Here is a 13,517-nt window from a genome sequence, read left to right as displayed (position 1 = left end):
CCTCTTTGTCTTCTGAATAAAGTAGAGCTACTGAATTTTTTTTTTTTTTTTTTGAGTTTATCTCATATCCTGCTAGTTTTCTGAAGGTGTTATCAGCTGTAGATGTTCCCTGGTAGTGTTTATTGGGTCACTTATGGAAACTATCATATCATCTGCAAATAGAGACATTTTGACTTCTTCCTTTCCAATTTGGATCCCTTTGACCTCCTTGTTTGCCTGTTCTTGATTTAATTTTGGTGATAGTTATCCAGGAATTTTTCTATTTCCTTTGAATTTTCAAATTTTGTGGAATACAGGTTTTCAATGTATGACCTGAAAATTGTCTGGTTTTCTTCTGTGTCTCTTGTTATGTCCCCCTTTTCATTTCTGATTTTGTTAATTTGCATATTCTCTCTCTGCTTTTTCATTAGTTTGGATAAAGGTATGTCTATCTTGTTGATTTTCTCAAAAAAAAAAAAAAAAAAAAAAAAAAAACCCAACTCTTTGTTTAGTTGATTTTTTTGTGTTGTTTTCCTGGTTTCTATTTTTTCAACCCTCAAGTTGATTATTTCCTGGCAGCTACTACTCCTGGGTGAGTTTACTTTTTTTTTTTTTTTTTTTTTTTTTTTTTTTTGTTCTAAGGCTTTCAGTTGTGCTATTCATATTCTAATGTGACTATCCTCTGTTTTCTTCATATGGGCACTTAGTGCAATGAACTTCCCTCCTGACACTGCTTTCAAGGTGTCCCATGAATTCAGGTATGTCATGTCCTCATTCTCGTTGAATTTTAGAAAGTCCTTAATTTCTTTCTTTATTTATTATTTGACCCAGGAGTGGTGCAATTGCACACTGTTCAGTTTCCATGAGTTTGTAGGTTTTCTGTGATTTGTGTTGTTGTTGAATTCCAATTTTAAAGCATGGAGGTCTGATAAGATACAGGGGACTATTCCTTTTCTCTTGTATCTGTTGAGGATTGTTATGCCACCTAGTATGTGGTCGATTTTAGAGAAGTTTCCATGTGGAGCAGAGAAGAAGGTGTATTCTTTTGTCTTTGGATGGAATGTTCTATTGGTGTCTGTTAAACCCAGTTGAGACATAACTTCTGTTAGTTCTTTTGTTTCTTGGTTGAGTTTCTGATTGGTGGTTATGTCTAGTGTTGTGAGTGGTGTGTTGAAATCTCCCACTATAAGTGTGTGAGGTTTTATGTGAGGTTTGAATTTTAGTAGTGTTTCTTTTACGAATGTGGTTGCCTTTGTATTTGGGGCATAGATGTTCAGAATTGAGACTTTGTGTTGATGGATTTATCCTGCAATGAATATGAAATGACTGTCTTCATCTATTTTGATTGATTTTGGTTTGAAGTCTAACTTGTTAGATATTAGTCTAGCCACACCTGTGTGTTTCTTGGGTCCATTTGATTAGAAGATTTTTTTTCCCAACCCTTTACCCTGAGGTAATGTCTGTCTTTGAAGCTTAGGTGTTGTTCTTGTATGCAGCAGAAGGATGGATTCTGTCTTCGTATCCATTCTGTTAGCCTGTGTCTTTTTATAGGTGAGTCATAACCATTAATGTCTAGGGAGCATAAGGACCATTGATTGTTAATGCTTGTTTGTTTTTGATTTGTTGTTGGCAGTGGTATTGTGAATATATTTTTCTTGCTTTACCCTTGGTTTCTGGTTTAGTGGGATTATCTGTTGTCTATGTCTTTGTGAACGTAGTTAACTTCCTTGGGTTGGAGTTTTCCGTCCAAAACTTTCTGTAGGGCTGGATTTGTAGATACGTATTGGGAAAACCTGGCTTTGTCATTAAATATCTTGTTTTCTCCATCTATAGTGTTTGAGAGTTTGCTGGGTATAATAGCCTGGGCTGGCATCTGTGGACTCTTAGTACTTGTAGAACATCTATCCAGGACCTTCTGGCTTTGAGGGTTTCCATGGATACATCAGGTGTAATTTTGATAGGTGTGCCTTTATATGTTACCTGTCCTTTTTCCTTTGCTGCTCTTAATGTTCTTTCTTCATTCTGTACATTAGGTGTTTTGATTATTATATGTCGTGGGGTCTTTTTTCTTTGGTTCAGCCTATTTGGTGTTTGGTATGCTTCTTCTACTTTCATGGGCATGCCCTTCTTCAGATTGGAAAAGTTTTCCTTGATGATTTTGTTGAATATGTTTTTAGCACCTTTGAGCTGGGCTTCCTCGCCTTCCTTTTTGCCTATTGTTCTTAGGTTTGGCCTTTTCACTGTGTCCCACATTTCCTGGATGTTTTGTGTTAAGGATTTGTTGGATTTATGATTTTCTTCCATTGATGAATATATTTCCTCTAGTTTATCTTCAGTGCCTGAGATTCTCTCTTCCATCTCTTGAATTCTGTTGGTTATGCTTGTGTCTGTAGTTCTCGATTGTTTGCCCAGTTTTTCTGTTCCCAGCTGTCCTTTGGTTTGTGTAATCTTTATTGTCTCTATTTCAGTTTTCAAGTCTTGAACTGTTTCCTTCACCCTTTTAATTGTTTTTTCTTGGCTTTCTGTAGTTTCTTTAAAAAATTTTTTCATTTCTTCCAATTTTTGTTTGCTTTTTCTTCCATTTCTTTAAGGGATTTTCTCACATCATCTTAGAGGGCCTCTATCATTTTTATGATGATAATTTTTAAGTTGTTCTCTTCTGATTCATCTGTTTTGTTGTGTTCTGGTCTAGTTGGTGTAGTTTTCCTAGATTCTGGTGGTGTCATGCTTGTCTTTCTGTTTTTAGGTGTTTTCTTATATTGCCATCTTCCCACTTCTTTCAGTAAGTGTTGGTGGGGTCTCTCCCTCTTTCTATGGTACTTCCCCGGCTTAGGTGTGTCAGATGTTAGATTTCTGTAGCTCTGTGTGGCTCAAGCTCTAGGAGTTCTCTCCACAGGCAGGGGCCTGGTAATGGGGGTCAATGATCAGGCTTCAGCAGAAGTCTCTATCCAAGGCATGGATATCCAAAGGCTGGGCTGATACTCAGGATGTTTTCACACCGATGGCATAGGTCAGCTTCTTAATCCAAGTTCTAGCAAAAACTGACTGAGACTCCATGTGTAGCCTCTCAGGAAATACAAGTTCCAGCAAAGGAATTGGTTTTCCATGTATGCTCAGCAGCCCAGGAACATGAATGATTTCTGAATGATCAGGAAAATATTGGACAAGGATGTTGTTTTTATGTTTCTTAAGCAGTAATTATGAATTTTATTTATCATTTTTTTTGTGGTGCTGTGGATCCTATGGCCTCCATGCTAACCAATCTTCCTTTCATTGAGTTGTAGTCTGGCTTCAGAATGCAATGATAGTTGAATTACTAAGAATTTTTTTTAACAGTTTCTTGCTGATGAAAACATATATCTAAATTTCTAAGGTTAAACTGCTTTGTCAAGAATTCCCTTGATATAATGTAGAGAAAAATGTCCAAAACTTAGGGAAATAAGATTTCTGAAATTCATTTTTAAAGTAGGAATCACTGTATTTCCTATAGGGTTCCAGGAGACAGTCTTTTCATTATTGCATAGTTCTAAGAATTCTTTATGTATAGCATTTGTAGGTCAATAATGAGACAGTGATTTGGTTTGCTTTTAGTAAACTGGCTTTTTCAATTATTGTGGTTGCTAGATTTGGGATGACAGGGGAGATATAGCAAGGTTTAGTCACTGAAGACATGGTGGATTTAGTTAGGCTACTAGTCATCAGAAGTACCAAAGAGTGTGCTGAGATTATCTGTCCACCGGAATCACTGACAGTGGACATCTGTTCATGAGTACTTGGAGCAAAAATATGAATAAAAGGAAAATCTATGCATCTAGGAACCAAAAAGGAGAAAACAATCTACCTTTTAGAGGATGAATACAGCATTGTTTAGATATGATATTACTTTATATGGATTTAATTTCATTGTTTCTCTCTAGTCAGAAGAAATTATTGAGACTGGCAAGTAAATGGAGTTTTGACTTGTATCAGTTTCACATTGGGACCATTACACCATAAAATCTACATTTATTCCCAGATTTATGAAACACAGGGTTGACATAAATACATTCAGAAATTGGTAGAATCCATAGATTGACTCCTTGTCTACTGAATTGAAGGTATGACAAACTAGCAGGTAGAACTCTAGTTATCTCCAAGTCATCTAATTAAACATCAATGTAGGAACTTCCTTGAGTAGAATTTTTAAATATTATAGTCATCCAAAAGCAATGACCATAATATGTACTGATGGAGTTGGCTTTTTCAAAGCTAAGGGATTTCCCCACATGATTGAAAAGAACAAGATAAAAAAGATATGAGGCACAATGCAGACTTGGCAAGTCATAGATAGCATGAAGATAGCATGAAGATTGAGGAGTGAACATGATGGTTGGTTCAGGCGAGCCTCCAATTTCTGAGAGAAGTTCCTGACAGTCAACAGATTGACGGAGTCTTCATATAGGCAACTACAAGGATCTGGATTTTGCTAGTACAGAAATATATTTGGAAGAGGATACTGAGCTCTTAAGGGACTGCTCATGCTTACACCTCACCTTGATTTTAGCCTGAGCAGAAAATCCAGACATGCTGTGTCAAATACCTGACCTGAATTTTTTTAAACTGACAAATGGATGTACCTTTAATTCATTATGCATATAAAAAATTGTTAAATTATAATAGAAAACTAACCCAGATAGAAAATACCAAATGGAGGCTACCATAGTTTATTCTTCTACCAAGATAGTGCAGTCTTTATCATCATCATCATCATAGTCTCTAAGAGAATAGTAGAACTTTGGGTCTTAACCAAGGATTTGGATTTTGCAGGAAGGAATAGTGATCTCTAACACAACCTCCTTTGGGAAACTTTCCAGGACTATGATGAGAATGCATGAATCTCCAAGAATGATAATAGATTTTTAAAGATCTAATCATTTGATAACTCTAATTATACCTGTTGGTATATTTGTGGCTTCATGGTTATATATATCACTATACTGGGCCTCTACTTTTCAAGCCAATGCTTTTTTTTCTGTTCCTATTAGTGAAGATAAATGGGAGCAACTTTTTATTTGATAGGTAGAGCCAGCAATGCCTAGCTACTATTTTTTTTATGACCACATCAATTATCTAATTCTATGTCCTTGTTTGATCCACATGGACTACCATTACTTTTGTCTGTGAGATACCATATTCTTCCTGAATTCCAATCACTGAGTTAATCAGCTGTGTGTCTTAACAAATAATAGAAGATCCATTTCTAACAAGAAAGGATTTATTGTGGCTTACAAGTTATGAGGCTGAAGTCCATGGTTGCTTGGCTGTATTGCTTTGGGGCTTCTTTAGAGGAATCATGTCATGGTGGAGATCAAAACCTTTCACATCATGACTAAAATATGAAAGAGAGAAAGGAGAGTCTCAAGCCATGTTTCTCCTTTAAGTCTATGTCTTGTAATTCTTTGAAGATCTATATTAGGCTATATCTCCTAAAGGCTTTATATATAAATTGTTATTATAAATCCTCAAAACCTGGGCCTTTGACAGACTTTGTGGATCCAAATTGTAGCAATTATGTTATGATAAGTGGATCTTATGAGTTAAAGGTAACGATATCTCCAGTTACTTCTTTTAAAGAGGATAAGAACTTCCCAAAATGGTCATCGCATCTTGATATTTATTTCTTAGTATTATTGAAGTAAATTCCTGTAAACTAAAAGGTCTCGAAATTATGTCTGTGTTTACAAAGTCCAAATTCCTACAATTATGTCTTAAAGCTGGATTTCTTACAGAAATTCTGTTTGTTTGTTTGTTTGTTTTGCCCAGCACAAAAAATTCTCATATTTACTGTTTCAAAGCCCCTTCATTCATCTACATAACTCACAGCATAGTACTAAGTTATTTACAGATTTCTCCTGATCAATCCTATCTTCTACATCTTCAGCCATTTTAGTTCCCATTTTTATGAATCTTTATGATTATGTTCATCAAACTTCAGTAATGTCATAAAATCTTTATAAGATATTTATTCTCAATTGCAAAGCTATTTTTGACAAGTAAGGTAATACGTTGACTGGTGCTGTGGGTTAGAATGAGGATATGTTTCTGGAAACTGAGGTATATGTTATTAATACATTCCTCCATAAAATTTATCATGATTCTTTCATTATAGGCATGCAAAAAATTTTTTTCACAGGAAAGAGAATGTTTGATGCATCTACTTCTACTAGAAAGTAGATTTTTCTACTATGAAAAAATACTGCTTATATTTGATATGCCTCTTTTTATTTGAGGCATATATATCTTATTTAGCCACATTATCACAACCATTTATTGAAGAATTTGTGAAGGTATAAAGTTTGGATTGAATACAGAACCCCTAAAATAGAAGCACTGCTGGCTATGATCAGCATATCTAGTGGTGTCTGAGGAGAGAGAAGGAGACACTTTTGGATGGCTCCCAGAGGCAAATTGCATTGCATACTAACAGTGTTTTGAATTCAAATTTGCTAACAATCTCTGTAGATAATTGTTATAATTTTGAGAAATGGCTGCTGGCTTGTTATCAGAGACTAAAAGAGGTAGAAGTGTTGGATGTGGAACACCACATTTTTTTTCTTTAATTGTTTTTTATTTAAATTTTACACAAGCTTGTTTTACATGTCAATCCCAGTTCCTGAACCCTCCTGTCCTCCCCTATTCTCCCAACCAACCCCCACCATATCCCCATTCTGCTCCGCAGGGAGGGTGAGGCCTTCCATGGAGAGTCTTCAAAGTCTGTCATATCATTTGGAGCAGAGCCCAGACCCTCCCCTGTGTGTCTAGGCTGAGAGAATATTCCTCTATGTGGAATGGCCTCCCAAAGTCCATTCGTGTACTAGGGGTGAATAGTGATCCATTTCCAGAGGCCCCATAGACTAACTAGTCCTCCCAACTAACACCCATATTCAGGGGGTCTGGAAGATCCTATGTTGGTTTCCCAGCTATCAGGTTAGAGTCCATGAGCTCCCCTTGTTCAGGTCAGCAGATTCTGTGGGTTTCTCTAGCTTGGTCTTGACCCCTTTGCTCATCACTCCTTCCTGTCTGCAGCTGGATTCCAGGAGTTCAGCTCAGTGTTTACTTGTGGGTATCTGCTTCTGCTTCCATCAGCTACTAGGTGAAGACTTGGAGAGAGTGCCCCTTGTTCTGCTCTCTCTATCCTCCATGTTGAATCTCCTCCTCTCTGTTCCAGAAACCTTGTCTTCTAGTCCTGCCTATCTTGCTTTCCTATTGGCCAACAGTGTTTGTTCATTTACCAATAAGAGAAACATATTTACAGAATGACATCTCTGATCATCTCTTTTTTGTCTAAAATAGAAAGGTTTTAACCTTAACATAACAAAATATATAACAAAACAGTTATAAAATAAGAACCATAGTTTACAATATTTAGTCCATTAACATTTAGCAAGATTTAAAGAAAATATTTTATCATCTATCCTAGCTTTATGAGTCTAAAGTCCTATGTGTAACTTATCTTTAATTCTAACTAAGGAAAACTATAAGTATCTGTCTTAAACTCTATCAAAGACCACAGAAGAATAATATATAACTCTAGAAATGACAGAGACATCTCACTCTCTGGCCAGTCACCCAAAGTTCTTCTGTAATGTTCCATCTTCAGCTTATAGGCCATAGCGTGTCTGGCAGACTCCTCAGCAAAGCAAGAGTCCACCTGTTCTGGCAGTTTGTCAGTCACTTTTCTCTGTGTCCTGCAGAATGTCTGGTAGATTCTTACATGAAGCAAGAACCCTGTAGCAATGTCCATCTTGTTTCAGCAGTCATTTTTATGTGGGTCCTGAATGTCCAGTTTATACAGCATAAAGTCAAACAGTCCAGAGAAGAGCAGTATCTTGCCCAAAATGGCTAGTCTTGCCATACTGGAAGTAAACTCCACAACGAGTTTCTTCAATGTCCAACATCCTTTCTGACACAGGTGGTGTTTACAAGAGCAAAATATGTCTCACTGTCAAGAAAAATCCTAAACCATTTTAAATGCCATATTCTGTAGGTCTTTGGAAGGTTTGAAGAATATGTATTCATCTCAAATACATCTCTGTATATCTAGAAATCCTAACTAATTTAAGTATAAGTTTTGACTGTTATGGATACCTATGTAAAATATGTACTAAATTATACATTATATTTCTGAATGAGCTATATAAACACAATACAAAAGCAAGAGGAGGAATATATATACATCACAAAATCGACTTTAAATTTGTATCAATAAATGAAAATCCATTTAAAAACAAAGTATTCATTTTTATACCATAATCCTCTTTTTTACCTTTAAAAAGAGATTGGTTGTGGTCATTAACCATTTATAACCAACCCAATTTAGATGGAAAACAAACATTTATAAGGTATATTTGGGAATTTGGGCATTGTTCTTTCTAAACTGCTTCCTGCTGGTAGGGGGTGCTGTCATGGGGCTGCCTTGTCCCAGCTGTTTTGAATGTTGGATCACCTGGGAGAGGGTTTTGCTTGATCAAACCATGTTAATCTGGAAGGAATCCACAGCTTTTTGTTTTCTGTAGGAAAAAACTAGAAATCCTTTTCTCCAATAATCTATCCTTGGACATAAATTTCGAAGTCAAAGCACTTTTAAAATATGTAATAGTTGTTGCTATTTCCTCAGCTTTCCTAATGTAAAGACAGTAGAATAGCATACAGTATCCAAAGTCTCTCAGTGCTCTCCATCTTTTTTTCTGTCTGCCAACTTTATTTTTTTTTATTTTTTATTTTACGTATTGATCTCAGTTCCATCTCCCTACCTCCCTCTCTCTTTCCCTTTCTCCCACCCTCCATTGTCCCCCAACCACCTTCCCCCCCCCCACACTCCACATGTAGGGTGATGCCTTCCAGGAGGTGTCCTCTAAATCTGTCAAGTCACTAGGCCTTCTCTACTGTCTCTAGGTTAAGGCAGTATCTGTCCATGGGGAATGTGCTCCCAAAGTCCTTTTGTGCACCAGGAATATAACCTGGTTCCACTGTCTGAGGTCTCCTAGACTGCCCAGGCCTTCTAGCTGAGACCCATGTTCAGGGGGTCTGAGTCAGTCCCATTCTGGATTTCCAGCTATCAGTCTGGGGGGGGGGGCTATTAGCTTCTCCTTCAGGTCAGTTGGCTCTATGTGTTTCTGTGGCCTGGTCCTGTCCTCTTTCTCTGCATCTAGATTCCAGTTCGGCTCAGTGTTTAGTTGTGGGTGTCTGCTTCGGTTTCCATCAGCTACTAGATTAGATTAGGGCTCTATGATGGCAGATAAGTTAATGGTCAATCTCATGATCAAGGAAGGGCATTTATGGTAGCCTTTCCACTGTGGCTCAAATTGTTAGTTGGAGTCAGTCTTGTAGGTCTCTAGACATTTCTCTAGATTCAGTTTTCTCTTGAAACTTATAATGGCTCCCTCTTTTATGGTCTCTCTCTCTCTTTTATCTATTCCTCCCCTGACTCAATCTTCCTAGTCCCATGTGCTTTCCTCTCCTCCCTTTCACTTTATCCTAACTCCTTCTCCACTCACTGAGATCCCCTCCACCACTCCCAATATTCTCAGGAAATCTTGTCCCTTTCTCCTTTTTTGAGGGACCATATATGAATCTCTTAGAATCATCCTTGTATCCTAGTTTCTCTGGCAGTGTGAATTATAGGCTGTTGATTCTTTGCTCTATGTCTAAAATCCATATATGAGTGAGTACATACCATGTTCCTCCTTTTGTGACTGGGTTACTTTATTCAGGATGGTTTCTTCAAGTTCTATCCATTTGCCTGTGAATTTCAAGATTGCATTGTTTTTTTCCACAGAGTAGTATTCCATTGTGTAAATGTACCATATCTTCATTATCCATTCCTTAGTTGAGGTATCTAGGTTGCTTCCAGGTTCTTGCTATTATAAATAATGCTGCTGCGAACATAGTTGAACACATGTCTTTGCTACATGGTTGTTGATCATTTGGGTATATGCCTAAGAGGGTGATTGCTGAGTCCTGTAGTACACTGATTCCCATTTTCCTGAGGACCCACCATACTGATCTCCAAAATGGCTGTATAAGTTTGCACTCCCACCAGCAGTGGAGGAGTGCTCCCTTTTCTCCACATCCTATCCAGCATAAGTTTCAACGGTGTTTCTAATTTTAGCCATTCTAGAAAGAGTAAGATAGTACCTCAGAGTTGTTTTGATTTGTATTTCTCTGATAGCTAAGGATGTTGAACACTTTAAGTGTCTCTCAGCCTTTTTGATTTCCTCTATTGGGATTTCTCTATTGGATTCTGTTTCCCATTTTTTTTAAAATAGGGTAATTTGGTGTTTTGTTGACTTGTTCTTGATTTCCTGGTATATTTTGGAGATCAGCCCTCTGTCAGATGTAGGATTTGTGAAGATCTTTTTCCAGTTTGTGGGCTGTCATTTGGTCTTGTCAACTGTTTCCTTTTCCTTACAGAAGCTTCTAAGTTTGAGGAGGCCCCATTTATTAATTGTCAATCTCAGTTTGTGCTACTGGAGTTTTATTCAGGAAGCAGTCTCCTGTAACAATTTGTTCAAGGTTACCTCCCACTTTCTCTTCTATGAGGTTCAGTGTGGTTGAATTTATGTTGAGGTATTTGATCCATTTGAACTTGAGTTTCGTGCATGGCGAAAGACATGGGTCTATCTGCAGTCTTCTACACACCATCATCATCCAGTTATGCCAGCACCATTTGTTGAAGATGCTTTCCTCCTCCAATTGTAGACTTAAAAAAAAAAAAAAAGGTGTTCCTAGGTATGTGGGTTAATATCAGCATTTTCAGTTCAATTCCATTGGTCTTCCTCGCTATTTTTATGCCAATACCAGGCTGTCAGGACTATAGCTCTGTAGTAGAAATTAAAGTCGTGATGGTGATGCCTCCTTAAGTTTCTTTATTGTACAGATTGTTGTGGCTATCCTGGGTCTTTTATTTTTCCATGTATAGTTGATTATTATCCTTTCAAGGTCAGTGAAGAATTGTGCTGGGATTTTAATGGGGATTGCATCGAATCTATAGATTGCTTTTGGCAAGATTGCCATTTTTACCATGTTCATCCTACCTATCTAAGAGCATGGGAGATCTTTCCATTTTCTGGTATCTTCTTTAATTTCTTTCTTTAAAGACACAAAGTTCTTGCTATATGTCTTTCACTTGTTTGCTAGGTGTTACCCCAAGATACTTTATGTTTGTAGCTATTGTAAAGGGTGATGTTTCTCTGATTTCTTTCTTAGCACCTTTTTCCTCTGTATATTGTAGGGCTACAGATTTTTTTTTTTTTTTTTTGATTTTATCATGTATCCTGCTAGTTTGCTGAAGGAGTTTATCAGCTGTAGGAGTTCCATGGCAGAGGTTTTTGGGTCACTCATGTAAACTATCATATCATCTGCAAATAGTGAAAGTTTGACTTCTTCCTTTCCAGTTTGTTTCCCCTTGATCTCCTTTTGTTGTCTTATAGCTTTAGCTAGAACTCCAAGTACAGTATTGAAGAGATATGGTGAGAGAGGGCAGCCTTGTCCCTGACTTTAGAGGAATTGCCTTAAGTTTCTCTCAATTCAGTTTGATGTTGGCTGTTGGTTTACTGCATATTGCCCTTATTATGTTTAGGTATGTTCCTATTATCCCTGATCTCTCCAAGACTTTTATCATGATAGGGTGTTGAATTTTGTTGAAGGCTTTTTCAGCATATGTTGAGTATGACCATGTGGTTTTTCTTTTTTAGTTTGTTTATATGGTGGATCACATTGATAGATTTTCATATGTTAAACTATCCCTGCAACCCAGGAATGAAGCCTACTTGGTCATGGTAGATGATTTCTCTGAAATGTTCTTGGATTCAGTTTGCCAATATTTAACTGAGTATTTTTGCATCAGTGTTCATGAGGGATATTGGTCTGTAGTTTTCTTTCTTAATTGTGTCATTGTGTGTGGCTTGGGTACCAAGGTGATTGTGGAACAGCACATTTTTTTAATGTGAGTTATATGCCAGTTATTAAATGGGTACCCATTTAGATTTTTGAAGACAGCAGTTTTTTTAGTCATAAAATGGAGGAGACATACTTAGTAATGAAATGAGCTCAAGCAGCACAGAGTTTCATTCTGTGTCTAAAGTGATCTATTTCTTATGTTGCTCTGCCAACAGCAGAGGTCAACACAACACTCAGGACAGATTCCATTCTTGTCGTAGATCAGTGAACCACCTGATGGTAGATAGATTATATCATATAATTTACATAGACAGTGTCAACAGTTTGTTACTAATGTAAAAGGGACTTGCTTTGAAATGTAGATTTTTCTTTCTCTGTTCTTAGAGCTTCTCCCCAAACCATCATCCACAGATTTACAGGAGACCAAATCATATTATGAAATTCTATTGCTTTAATGAAAGAACCCAATTTTATGCTGCATGAAGTACAGCAGTGAGTCCATTCTTAACAAATAGTTCATTATTTGCACCAAATTCACCTTCAGGAAGAACGATATTCTGGCAACTCAAGGATGTGAAAGTAAAGTATGGCACTTAATCATATGTATAAATGATTAAGTTAAACATCAGCACCACATGTATGATGATTTCTCTCCCATAACCAAAATTCATGAGTCTGAGAGTATGTGGAAGTGAGTCCTGCAATTAGACCTTTGAACCCTAAGATTAGAACTTTCCTTCCTTTCCCCAGTGGAAGAGATTGTGCTAATCTTGTGGTCACAGTAACCACTAAAACCAAAAAAGTAGTCTCAGAAAATGTTATGTAGAGTTTTCTGCCAGGTAAAAGTATATTTTAAGCACCTTACTTTTTATCACTCAGAGTGACTCATCTTCTCAGATAAAAGAAAATTGAAAAGTCTGTATTGAATTAATGAATTTGCAAAACACATCCAAAGAATTCTGAGCCTAATTTTAAAAGTAATGCTTAATATATTCTATTGTAGAAAAGAAATACAAGACATATACTAGGGAAGATAATAAAATAATAACAAAACATTAGTCAGAATTATATAATGAAATAAATGATAAATATGTGTGGTTTTAATCATGATAGCTTACTTTCTCCAGAGTGACTATAGACCTGGAAAAAGAATAACTCCCCTTTCCCTGTAGATTTATAAGGTCTTGCCAGCTAATATGAAAAGGATTTCCACCAACCAAAGTGGAACAATTTAAGAAGTAATAATGTTCAATGTATATACCAGGGAACCAGTTTGTTCTCGTTCACTTTAATATTATTTATTCATTTGTTCCCTAGTTTTTTTTTTTTTTTTTTTTTTTTTTTTGCTGTATTAAACCACAACCAAAAGCAACTCTGAGACAAAAGGGGAGGGTTATCTGGCTTAAATGTTAGTTTCATAGTCTATCATCAGGGGAAGCCATGGCAGATACCTAAAAAAGGAATGGAAGCAATGACTGCAGAGGAATGATCTTGCTGGCTTGATTCCTCTGTCTTTTTTGGTTATCTTTTTTACTCAGTCCAGGCCCACCTGCCCAGAATAGCATAGCCCACATTGGGTTAAGTTATCCTCCTTCAAA

The sequence above is a fragment of the Phodopus roborovskii genome, unplaced genomic scaffold, assembly GCF_943737965.1.
Source record: "Phodopus roborovskii unplaced genomic scaffold, PHOROB, whole genome shotgun sequence".
Taxonomy (NCBI): domain Eukaryota; kingdom Metazoa; phylum Chordata; class Mammalia; order Rodentia; family Cricetidae; genus Phodopus; species Phodopus roborovskii.
This window is presented reverse-complemented; position numbering follows the sequence as displayed.